The following is a 12,303-nucleotide window of genomic DNA, read 5'->3' as shown; positions in this document are numbered from 1 at the left end:
GTGATATCGCAGACAATAACATATTATATATAGATAGTGAGATTATTTACAATGTGCCCGGGGGTTGGATATGGAACAATATAAATAAGTACCACCCTATTATTGAAATGATTGATATGCTGAATTTGAACAAAATCTGTTAATTATAGCAACCTGTAGAGTATTTACCGATAAAAACTAACAGAAATGTGGACGTGGTACCATACCCCTGGGGGTCGGGACATGCACCAAAATAAGTAGTTGCTAATCTTACAGTATAAGGAATAAATATGTTAAGTTCCAAGACGATCCATTTAGAATTCCAGTCTGTAGAAAAAAACCCACAAAAATTGGGCGTGGCTCTGTCCCTGGGGGTTGGACATGGACCAATATATATAGGTACAACCCTATACTGGATCGGATTCCGAATTGGATCCAAATCTGTTAATAATTGCAACCATTATATCATTTACAGACAAAATATCAACAAAAAGTAGTTGTGGCACCACCGAAAGAGCAGGGGGTCGTGCACCAACATCAATAGTTGCCGTCCTTAGGGTATAAGGAATAAGTATACTACCAAGTTCCAAGATAATACATTCAGAATTGTGGCCTTCGGGCGCTAAAGGCAAAAAAAATTAGGCGTGGCTCTGTCCCTGGGGGTCGGGGCATTCACCAAAATCAAGGAATATAAGGAATACATATGTCAGGTACCAAGTTAATCCATTCAGAATTGCGGCCTATAAACGATAAACACAAAAATTGGGCGTGGCTCTGCCCCCGGGGGTCGAGACCTGCTGTTGTCGTCCTTAGGCTATGAGGAATACATATCCCAAGTTCAAAGACGATCCATTAAGAATCTTGGCCTGTGGGCAACACACAGAGACACAAAGAAAAAATGGGTGTGGCTCTGACCCTGGGGATTGGGCAATCACAAAAAAAAAACCAACCAATAAGTGTCACCCTTAGGGTATAAGAAATAGGTATGCAAAGTTTCAAAATGATCTGTTAAGAATTGCGGCCTGTAGGCGAAACACAAAACATTGGGCGTGGCTCTGTCCCAGGGGGTCGGGCATGCACCACAAATGATAGAGATCAGCCTTAAGGTATCAGGAATAAGTATAAAAAAGTTGTCATGGCGATCGATTAAGCATTGCGGGCTGTAAGTGACACAGACACACAAACAGAAAATTGGCGTGGCTCTGACCCTGGGGGTTGAGCATTCACCGCAAACAATTGGAAAGAAGCAATAAGTATGCAAAGTTTCAAGGTGATACGTTGGGACATGCGGTCTGTAGATAACAAACAAATAAATAAAGAAATTGGCGTGGCTCTGCCACTGGGGGTCGGGCATGCACCAAAACAATAGGGATCATCTTTAGGGCATAAGGAATTCATATGAATTTTTTTCAAGACGATGGTTAAGAATTGTGGCTCGTAGGTGACATTCAGACACACAAAAAGAAAATGAGCGTGGCTCTGTTCCTGGGGGTTGGGCATACACCCCAAACAATAAGGGTGTTCCTTAGGGTACAAAGAATAAGTATGCAAAGTTTCAAGATGATACGTTAAGAAATGCGGCCTGTAGACGACACACAAACAAATACAAGAAATGGGCGTGACTCTGCCCCTGGGGGTCGGGAAAGCCCCAAAAACAATAGGGATCCTCCTTAGGGTATACGGAATAAGTATGTAAAGTTTCAAGATGATCACAGAGGCGACGACAATATACGTCCACATTGTGGACGTACAAAAATCCTATAAGTTTTGCTTTTAACGTAAAAGAATTTTCAAACCCGCAAAATTTCAAAAATGTCTTATCTCTCTTTGCACTTTTGTATATAAATTTCAGGGCATATCGAAATAGAACCGATGTTAATTGACAATAATCTTTAATCATTACTTCTAAAACCATATAACAGATAATCGTCCCACGCGGAACGAAACACAACTGATGTCGTGGGAGTATATTTTATTTTTTATCATCGACGCCCACTGCCTACAAGTTTGGCTAATTTAGGAAACAATAACGATGTGCATGTGATATAAATAATGACAACTTGTTTTATTGGTCACGGACGTTGATATATATACTTTTTTTGGTTTGAACGATAATGCATGTTGATCTCATTCGTGCTAATCTACGGAGTAATGATTCTTCGATCTCCATAAATGCAGGAAGCTAGATAATGTTTCTGTTAAACAAAGCACCAGGGAAGTAAAACGATGTTTTATCTCAGTTGATATGATATATATTCACGTGCATCGATTATTATTTATATTATGATGTGCGAAAACTAAATATCAGTCGACAAGTGTTAAATAAACCAGTATTTTTAATGTTTACGACATGCTTTTCTGCAACACATCACTATATCATAAAAATCATAGATAATAAATATTGTAGATGACATTATGAATGGCTAATAACGCTTTCTTCGGGTGACCTCACATATTATTTTAAGGCAGTGTCTGGTGGGATTGTGAATCCGATGAACAAGCACGCATGATGTTAATTTAGACCTTCTTTCAATTATAAGGTATGGAAGATACAATTTTAAACGAAGTAGATGTTCTTATCACTTACTTTTCAAAAGATCCAACAGTTAATATACGGTGGTAGAGCTAATATCAATGTGTAAGATAAACATGAAAGAAACAAAAATTGATAGACAAAGCGATACCATGTCCAGCACTCGAAATCAACCAGGGCAATATCATGGTATAAGCCGAATCAATTATAGTGGTTGCTACGGTAAAAATCAAATGTTATATTATGTAATACCGAATTTATTCAGCACAATGAAACTGCATCTCAGAATTGTGATTCTTCAAAAAAGTAAAACCTCCAAAAAAAACAATAACCGAACTAAATAACCCAAATTTCATAAATATCTAATCATTATTTCGACCGATTTCATAAACCAGAAATGTGTCACTAGTACTTCCGTTGCGAATTTACTGCTATATTATGTAGAATATCAAACCGGAATTGCTCCCAACATGCATACATTCTTATGCTTAACATAATTTATTCACTCCGACTACAGGAAGTTTGATATTCTTTATTAACTAAGGTTTTTCGCGGCACCCCATTAAAAAAAACTAATAATGGGGTGCGCTTCGCCGCTTGGGAGTCAAGGGAAAATTTTAATTGTATGTAATGCACTAAAACTTTACAATACGATAATGCCAAGTTGAAATAGTCCGGCAGCAGGTCAACAAACCTGGAAATATAGTCCAACTAATGTTTATTGATGGATTATACATCTTCAGTATGTGTAGATTCAGAATCCGGATGATGTCACTCTGGCACCCTTGGGGAAATTTAAATATTCAAGATGTCCGCCATGAGGCATTTTCTGGTTATTTAGTGGGGTAAAATATGTCACAGATTCTCTCGGACCTCGGTTTGAAGATGGGTTTTATGATAATTCGACCCGCTGAATCAAAGGAGCTTTGGTATTCTTCCTAAAGGTTACGGCTAAGTCCGTTAGGGGACCAAATTCAATTTGACGTCTTATTTTGGCAGGAAACTAAAGTTCCCAAAAAGGTGTGTAATATATTGAAATATGTGTTTTCGGTGTATCATATATCTTCAATATGTGTAGTTTCAGAATCCGGATGCCACCTTGGTATCCTCTGGGAAATTAAAGTATTCAAGATGGCCGTCACGAGGCATTTTCTGGGTGGTTTCTATAAGAAGAGCTTGGGTATTCCTCCTAAAAGTGACGGCTAATTCCGCAAAGGGGCCAAATTTACATTGGCAGTTCGTTTTCTTTTAGGTAAACTCATAATGATTCCCATGTACGGTGTGTACTATATTATTGAAATGTAGTTTTTCGTTGTCAGTTTCTTCAGATATAAACATGAAAAGGTATTCCAACCTGATGAAATTCTTTCCCTTATATTACTCGTAAGGGCACAAATTATACACGGTCAAACACAATCAACTATCGAACCATCGCGAGTTGAAAGCAAATGTTTCTAATAGCTAACTGGGGCTTACATATTTGTCTTGTGCAAACTCAGGTATTTATCTAACTCACCCTGTCTTGAATCATTGGAATACTCGCAATCAGTAGAACAGTCTGATTCTTCCCATTCCATCCGTGTCATGCAACGGGGATGACATTTGTCTTGCCAGTTATTTAGTCATTCATAAAGCTGGTGTTGTGTTTCACGCTGACAAACATTCTCCATCCCTTATTCCACTCATGCTTGATAATTCGCATGTAGCTCCAGTTCGTATGGCCCTGTAATTTGTGCTCTTTGTCATGTGATACACAAGTTTTTACATTAGATTCTATTTTCTTCGTAAAGAATCTGTCACATATTTTACCCTATTAAATAACCAGAAAATGACTCCTGGCGGCCATCTTGAATATCTTAATTTCTCCGAGGGAGCCAGGATGGCATCATGCGGCTTCAGAATCTACACTTATTAAAGATATATATACTCCACCAAAAGGCTTAAAATGGGGTTTGGAAACTGGACTAAAACAATTTATTATGGACGCACATTTGCTGTTGACGTACTTACCTTGGCAACCTATTACAGCCCCAAAATAAATTTTATCTTGATTAAGCTAATATTCATTTTATGCTGTAGTCATTATTAAACACTATAGACTATTATGAAGATTGCTGAAATATATTTTTAAAAAATCAATACTAGTGTATAGAGATATAATTAGCCATATCCGTAACATATTAAAAAACAAATCAGATGATAATAATACATGCATATACTTGTTAAGACTGGTTTGGATGATTATAAAAACAAACTATTTTTAGATTTAATCCTAGAAAAAAACAGATTTATTCTATATAGACACAAATGATCTATAATAAGAAAAATAAGTTATATGTATCTCCTGAAAATAGAATATGTTGATATTTAGAATAATACAGATGTTAAATTATCTACGTATAACCCATTGCTCCTAATCTATCATAGCACGAGATATAATCCTATTTTAAATCTTCAAAATAATCTGGTAGTCATCTCGATATTCATCTTCGTTACGACAAAAGCACAACAATTGCACTATAATTAGAATTTTAAAATTGTTCAGTTTGTTACATAGACTTTTCATACCAGGTCGGCTATTAGAGCCACGAGCTGTATGCCCTCTAGCATTATAGTGCTGGGAGGTCTGTAGAGCCTGTCCCTTTGTACACAGGGTTAGTCAAGCCTTCCCAATGGCTATGATACTTGACAATATAAAGTATGGCTTTAAGGTTTCTAGAATATTTCCATTCAACCACAGTGGTTTGCGGGTAGAAGAGTGACTCTCAGGTTTCTACAGAGACTGAGACGGATCTACAGTCTGGCCAATCGGGAAATGAACCGCAGAGATGTACACCTGCTTACAATGACATGAAAATGATACCACCGTCTACACCCAGATTTGACAGTGATCCGCCATCATTCCTTTTGTCCTGAGGACATTAGACTTTTTACTATCGCAGAATCAAGACAGGCCAACAGGGATGAACTCGGATTTGACAGATCCCCTGATAAAGAAGAAATTATGAGACTGGCCCAAAAATATGAAACTCGAAAAAGTGGTTGATTGCCCCACTGTCCCACTCCACAAAATCTCATATCCAACTCCAAAGGAAGGTATTTGACATATACTGAGCGCCATGAAAAACGCATCACTTAGTTTTTCGTATAACAAAATGATCCTGTATACATATCTTATTTATTTTGCTTCTTATTGTGAACAATATTCAAATGGGAACACATCAATAACAACACATTTGTACACTTATGGGTGTTTAATCTGTAATCAACGGTACAAAGTCAGAGGGGTCAAAATCAAAAGTACGACACAGATGTCAGTAGCGCGTCCTCCACGGGCTCTTACGCACGCTGGGCAGCGACGTCGCATGGAATTTACTAATGTTTGAAAGAAGGCCTGGGGAAAATTGTTCCATTCTTGGAAAAGAGCAGCTTCTAAAGCTGCAATGGTTTGCATCTGTGGTCTCCGATACAGACGGCGTCCAATCTCATCCCAGACATGTTCTATCGGTGCCATGTCAGTCCAAGACATTTATGTTGTTAGCAGCCAGGTAGTCCATACTAAAAGGGGCGGTATGCGGACGTGCATTATCCTGTTGGAAGTGCTGAAGTTGTGGGTGCGCTCGAAACATCGGAACAACAATTGGTTGCAAGACATCATCACGGTAGGCTACAGCATTAACGCGACCCCTGCAAATGTGTAGGGCGGTCCGGTGATGAAATGTGAAGCCACCCCACACCATTACACTTCCCCCACCCCATCGATTCGTTTCGAAGACGCAGCAGTCTGCAAGACGTTCCCCAAAGACGTCTCCACACACGTTGACGGCCATCAGCGTGATAAAGATGAAAGCGACTCTCATCACTGAAGAGCACACTTTGCCAGTCTACTCTTCTCCATGTCTGGTGTCCTTGAGCCCATATCAAACGCCGCTGACGGTGATGATCCCTGAGGATAGCTCCAACATAAGGTCGTCGTGCACGGAGTCCTACTTCTCTTAGACGACGTCTTACGGTGTTGGCACTTACTGGTCCTTGTCTTCCGACGACTGCTGCATCTGTTCGAGTCGCTGGGCGGAATCTGTCACGCAGATGAGTGACCCGGATGTAGCGGTCTTGAGCCTGGGTTGTAACGCGTTGTGGACCAGGACGTTGACGGTCAAGTGTTGATCCAGTAACTTGAACACGTTCCACCAACCTTACAATAGTGGACTGATAACAATTGAAGTGTCTGGCAATAGCACGTGTAGACATGTCAGCCCTGAACATTCCCATGGCTTCATTCCGTTGATTTTCAGTAAGTCTCTGAATCTCTAGCTCGATTCCTTCACACGTCCAACAACAAATTACGACAGATTGACGTTTCACAGTTCATGTACTGCACATTACGTTGAAAACATGCTTTTAAAGGGCTCACACACAATGCTGCACGTGAATATTGGGGTTTTCATGTGCATCTCGTGCAATTTTTTTTTGTGCACACGGGCCGATATTTTTTGCGTTTGGGAGCATTGTGTGAAACAATAGTTCATAGTATTGCATAATATTATACATACAAAACCACCTAGTAATAAAATATTTGGGAAAAAAAAGTGATGCGTTTTCCATGGCGCTCAGTATATTTCGGCCTGTAGCTGGAAATCACTTCCGGCTCATTTGACCAGATTGACTCATCAAGACTGCATCAAATACCGAACCATTAGCACCATTAAATTGCTTGCAAAAAGGTTTATTAGGAAGTTATTTTCAGATTTATAAGTTTAACCGCTTGGTTTCCTATAACGAACATAAAACAAACTTGTCTTTCATATAATAATAAAGATTAATTATAGGACTATATTCTAATAAAACTGCGATAAAATAAACACTCTAGCAAACAAATTGATATCATAGTAAATGAATGGACGTGTCAAGCTAATTTATTACACTTTATCCACTGACCGTGTATTATGATATTTGTTGATAATTTCACATTCAATATTTCATTTGCGACGATGTACAGTGAGAGGCCCGCGGTAATATTGTGACGAGATTGGACAGATTGGCAATGGTCAGCTGTGCTTTATTAGTATTAAGGGAAATCGTTATTGAAACAAAATATTTATTTATGATATGAGATATAATATTGTGCCAGTGATTGATATGTACAACAGACGAAAATACTACAACAAAACCTTACTGTCTCACTTCATACCTCGAGCTTCCCCATAGGGGTTTATAGAACAAAACAAAGACAGAAGATGGAAAACGACCCCACTCCCACCAACAAACATTTCCAGTAGGTACTATTCAAAATAAACCCGTCTGCATGAGACAGAAGGGTGGGAAATTGAAATGGGATCTAACTTCTTACATTTCTGCACCAATCGGATTGGTGAAGACAAATACGCGACGCAGTGTGTTATTAGGACAATGACAATGTGTGGTCTACTCTTTTCTCCATTTTCAACTGTCATGGGAATGGGATCCTTACCTCGCTGGTGACGGTATACTTGGAACCTCTGTTTCCTGCTCCGTCTAAACGACTAGACGCTTTTCCTTGTGCAGTTTTCTTGGGTGGATATTCGTACCACGATCTCCATGGGACTCGCTACAAATTAAAATGCTGAAGAATGAAGCAAATAAAAATAAAACAATTAACTATGTTCAAACGCGATGGATATAATGATGCAGTAATTATCGTAGGTGTCCACAAGATGTATTGTAGGCCCGCCGTTAAAACAATCCAATGTCTATCGCAGGTGCATGATCGCAGCGAACTATGAGTGCTCTCAAGTATAATGTGGAATAATCTAATATCTGTCGATTGGTGTTAGCTGTCGGTGCTCTTGGAGTACAATCTGGAATATTTTGAATCAAAATATCGCCGTAAATATATAACGAAAAGGGCATTATTTTTCATTTTAACGAACTTTTTGAGGAAAAGCAATATAAATGTAAGGATTTCCAATTTACGTCCATCTTACTTGAAAAGTTCGTTGTTTTGTGACTAAATATAAATAAGATACCGAAACAAACCAGGAATCTAGTCAAACCTTGTCGAAACTGTCATCGTTTGTGGGAAAGAAATATTGACTATCGTGAACAAGCATTATTCCGTAATATAGTAATGATAACATGTTCGATGTTAAAACTTCATAGCTTGATTAAGAAATTTTCGGATCGTAAATTTGCAACGCGTTTTGCTCTCCCAAACTCTCACTTTAACCAATGTTAGCCGAGTCTTTGAGAGAAAAAAAACCCGTGAAGACCAACATAGCGCTGATGTTTTCGAGAAGGGTTTAACCTGATGAGAAACACATGTGACAATAACTTGACAGGTTCTCCTTATCATGGCTTCAATAGTTGTCCCTTTTTTAAAAATAAATTAATTGTATTGTCATAAATTAGAGAAGCCCATTACAGATTTGCAGATATTAAGCACATTAATATGTCTAAATCTTGATGTATTTAGGTTATCGAACTGTTCTTAAAACATACCAAAATGTCAAGTTGTCCTGTTACGGCATGACACAAAGATACAAACTAATGTTGGTTAATGCTAAAAAAATTAAGGATGCATTATTTATGTGAGTGCTAAATCTGCCTCGTGTAGAATTTTTCTCTGGCTTAAAATGTTATATAAATAAAATATTTAGATATTTATTCACATACCAAGCCCATAATCAACTTTCTAGACCATCGGATTGCTACAAAATATTGAGTGAGTTAAACGTTAATCTGGGCGCCACTCACGGAGACTGCCGTTTGAAGGACTGAAAATAGAGACCTCGTTTATTATCGTGGCAGTGATACTTTACAATCGAGACTATTTATTTTTAAAACTTCAAACATGCATAATTTGGCCTAGAGTAAAGTAATTTGATTGAACTTTTCAATATATTCATATTTTGATTATCTATATTTAAACTGTTATAACAAGAATTATTGAAAATATTACAATCAGTGGGCCCTACTAACCGATAGGTCAAGGGGGGCATTTAATGAAGCAATATTCAGTTTGCACATAGAAAAGATGTAATCAATAGTGCTGATCTTGAATTATAAATCTTGGTCGTGTGTCACTTTAATAAGTATTTCTATATAGTTTTTTATGGTATAATTTTTAGGAATATGAAGTGGTCTGGTTTATCAATTCTTTATTCTGGCTATGAATGGTAACAGTAGCCTACAGCACTTGATAATAACATTTATTGTCATGTAATGAGTACAGCTGGCCTTCGACGAGGCGAGATTACGTAGAGTATTTGGAGATTTTACTGAACTGTATTTTTTCATTCAGACATCGCCCGGAAGTCTAATTAACAGCCCAGCAATTTTGTTCGACGCATCATGTACTGGGCGATTCTATAGAATAAAAATTAAATTGGAAGTTATTTGCTAACACACCAAAAATGTAAATCCGCTATTTAAAATGAAGCTCGGAAGATAGAAAGATTAAGAGATAAATGATGTTTTAAACCATTAATAGGGTGACCCACCATAAATAAATATCTCCGAATATCTCAACAATTACACCACAATATTTTTATATATACCAAGCCTTAAATCATTTTCGCACATTTATAGTCACTAAATAAACGGTCATGTTGTACTTAATAAGCTATGACCATTTAACCATCCATAAATAATACACTGAAAGATGGTTACGAGTGTCGGCTATAAGGACTTAGACTAGTAATTATTTGCGCATTGACTTCAATGTTAAACGGCTGTAACATCACAGGCTGTAGCTTTTTGCTCAACATTCCGTTGGTTCCAATCTTTATAGGCACAATCGGGACCACATTTGGCAATATCCTCATCATAATTTTGTAGAGGGTTGATTGTTTAGATTTTTTGCTACGGGGATTTGATGTTGACTTCCGACACAATGATTGCTCTGCAGAAAGACACTTTACACCCTATCCCCTATCATCAGTTTTACCCAAAACTGCTATGAAATTGCTAATTTGATCCCTTTTCTCCAATTCTACACCAAAAAGTCAACCCAAAAATGCAGGAAGAGGGGAGAAAAAAATTAAGGGAAAAATTGTCTATTTATAACTCGCACTACATAAGGGGAAATTATTACTAGTCTGAGACCTATAACATTCGGACACTTGTGAGTAAAAAATAGGTTGCGTGCCCTTGTTTTGAAATTAGTCTCGCTTAACCAGTCTACCGACCATTCTACGTCTGATTGACAGGTCGGGATAATCAAGACTACTTTTTTTACGAAACATAACAGAAAGCTGGAACAAGAAATTGAACTTAGAAACACGCACGTTAGGCAACTCAACAATTGTTTTAAAAACCCTGTAAAAGTAAAATGAAACTACAGCTAGTATCATGTTCTTGCCTAACGCAAGTGTTTCAGAGATATTATTTGTACTAAACCAAAAGATGCCGCTCCTAACGGTACAGTTAATGATAAAGCAATTTAAAATTAAACGAACGTAATTTCTAAAACTGCGGTATCAACCAAAAAGCTAAATATTACTGCTATTTAGAATCGTAAACAATAGATTTTTTACGGCTGTAATAGTTGATAGATGTGTAGAGAATTGCCCGTGCGATGGCTATTGATAGACTCTAGCGCTGAGTATTTTCATACTGCGTGGCTTGCCAGAAATCACTTCGAGATAAGCCACTAAAGCGTGCACATTCGCCTTGTCGAGAACAACGTTCTGTAGGGAAAATTTTCACTGCACGTGTCACCCTACCATTAAATTTAATGGGAGTTACACAGAAAAGAAAAACCCTCGAAAATTACAGAGGCTTTATCACTCTGACGAGAAAATAATGTCATTAAATTATCAAATTTATCCCTGCTTAATCCACCTTAAATATGTACTCAGATTATTTAACATTGAATTAAGAAAACAAAATCAAAATAACAACGCGAGATAACCTTCCGGTGTTGATTCAATTGGATTTAAACTAGACCCACCAGTTTTCTCCGCGACAAATAAATCATGACGACACTTTGTTACAGCGAACAACATAGATCGATGAAATTTCAATTGATCACAACTTATGACCCTATGACGTCAGACATTTCATTAACCAATCAGCATTGATGTTACTAGTGGATTACCCACAGTTCCGTGAAAAACACGCCTGAAGCTCACCGTAACAGACCGTTTCATTGGCTTATCCCTGACACCATTCAGAACACGAGTTAAATAACAACTCTTCCAGATCCAAGTGTAGTAAAGACAAGTAAAACGAAATTTTGAACTATAAAAACGAAACGAAATAGGATCTGTATTTTAACCAGATTGTGGAAACGACTATCGAGCGTTTACGATTTGTAAGAGAGAGAGAGAGAGAATGGAGTTTAAAGTCCACTCGACACAAACTATGTCATTTCTTGACTAACATATGGTTTAATTTTATTTCAATAATTCGCTTGCGCGTAGGGGCCTTTAGCAGTGGGAGGAAACCGGAGGACCCGGGGAAAACCCACGAGATTGGACAGGCGACCCTACTCCCTGTCACGTACAACCGGGGATTCGAAACCACGCTAGTTGTCTCAATGACAGGCCTTACGATACAGCACGCACGTGCTAACCATTCGCCCCCCCCCCCCCATTTACGATTTGTAAAGTGAGTGGTTTATAGATTGGCAGATTTGTCTAATAGTAAGTGCAGGAGGACCGCACTACACGTAAAACAAAAATCTACAAGATAAACCTGCGGACAAGACAGAAAATAAACATTGCACCAAATAAACAAATATCAAATCAAGTGAATGGAACCGGGGGCCAGCCGTAAGCGCCCATTGCGCTGTACAGTCCCGGGCCTGTAGT

The 12,303-nt window shown here is 38.1% G+C and overlaps 1 protein-coding gene across 2 annotated transcripts in view; it reads right to left on the bottom strand.

Moving 5' to 3' along the window:
- The window catches only part of LOC126811458 (protein crumbs), a 48,489-nt gene extending 40,375 nt beyond the window's left edge, over positions 1 to 8,114 (bottom strand). Inside the window, exon 1 of one of the 2 annotated variants that reach the window (XM_050537094.2) lies at positions 7,983 to 8,114. The gene's annotated coding sequence lies outside the window, so the exon portion shown is untranslated. Of the gene's footprint in view, positions 1 to 4,522; positions 4,541 to 7,982 lie in introns of those variants that run through there. The other variant, XM_056099205.1, reaches the window with a different exon arrangement.
- Between the last annotated feature and the right edge of the window lie 4,189 nt (positions 8,115 to 12,303).

This window comes from Patella vulgata, chromosome 2, assembly GCF_932274485.2.
Source record: "Patella vulgata chromosome 2, xgPatVulg1.2, whole genome shotgun sequence".
NCBI lineage: Eukaryota > Metazoa > Mollusca > Gastropoda > Patellidae > Patella > Patella vulgata.
Note: the sequence above shows the minus strand (reverse complement) of the source record. Positions and strands in the feature narration are given on the sequence as shown.